The 925-nt window shown below is 42.9% G+C and overlaps 1 long non-coding RNA gene across 1 annotated transcript; it reads right to left on the reverse strand.

Annotated features, from left to right (window-relative positions):
* Window positions 1-259: 259 nt before the first annotated feature.
* Window positions 260-925, reverse strand: LOC113473231. Its single transcript, XR_003395264.1, has 2 exons — window positions 883-925; window positions 260-338 (listed from the first exon to the last, which is right to left on the reverse strand). It is a non-coding gene; the product is annotated as an uncharacterized LOC113473231 (long non-coding RNA).

Here is a 925-nt window from a genome sequence, read left to right on the forward strand (position 1 = left end):
AGTCAAGGTGATCACCTAGTAAACTGAAGGGAGCGGGTTTGCTCCCAGCTGAGGTATGTATTTTTTTATATCTTAATTTATATTATGGGTATCATAATTATATGCTCTGAGTTCCCTCTATCAAACCTTTTTAAGAAAAATCAAAATCCCAACTGTACACTTACTTGTCCAGGGACCACAACTTGACACTTCCATCCTGAGCACAGGACGCTAAGGAACACACAGCACCCTCTGACGGCAGCGGATGGAACTCGATGGCACCCACGTTACAATCGTGACCACGAAATGTTTGCACCAGTTCACATTCGGGCACTGTCCATAGCTTGCACAGGCCACTCCTGAAAGTTAAAAGGTAAAGGCTCGTCACACTTGTCGTTCGGAAAAAATTCGTGTCGTGCGTAGTGGGAACACTTTAATTTAAATTACATTGCAAACAGGACATTTGGAAAAATGTCGGAAGAAACTCACAAGTGGGAATGGGCCTTAAAAACAACATAATACTCAACTGACAATAAATTCTAGACTTTAGTCAGCCTTAATAGCTTGGAAGGTAGCACCCTGCTTTGGAAGTACAAGCTTTAGGTCGCGGGTTCCATTCTCGCCCGGCCTGGAATGAATATTGTCCAAAACACATAAGCTTCGTTATTGGAACGGCTGGCTTTTTCCTAACCCGTCCTCCTCTCTTCGATTTCGGGACGAGGAGACCTCTGTTCTTACTGTTCCCTCTATCAAACCATAGAAAAAGAGGTAAAATTTAAAACTGCAAAGACAGTTCAGATTCGATTTTCAAGAAAGCAAAATTTGGCGGGCTTTCGAGAATAGTCAGATTCTAATCATCAGACCAAAAATCGCGAAAAAAAGGTACTTAGATAGAGAAATTACCAGGAAGCTGTAGCCACACGCTGGGAGTCAGGACTGAAGCTGC

Source organism: Diaphorina citri, unplaced genomic scaffold (genome assembly GCF_000475195.1).
Source record: "Diaphorina citri unplaced genomic scaffold, Diaci psyllid genome assembly version 1.1 scaffold19985, whole genome shotgun sequence".
NCBI lineage: Eukaryota > Metazoa > Arthropoda > Insecta > Hemiptera > Psyllidae > Diaphorina > Diaphorina citri.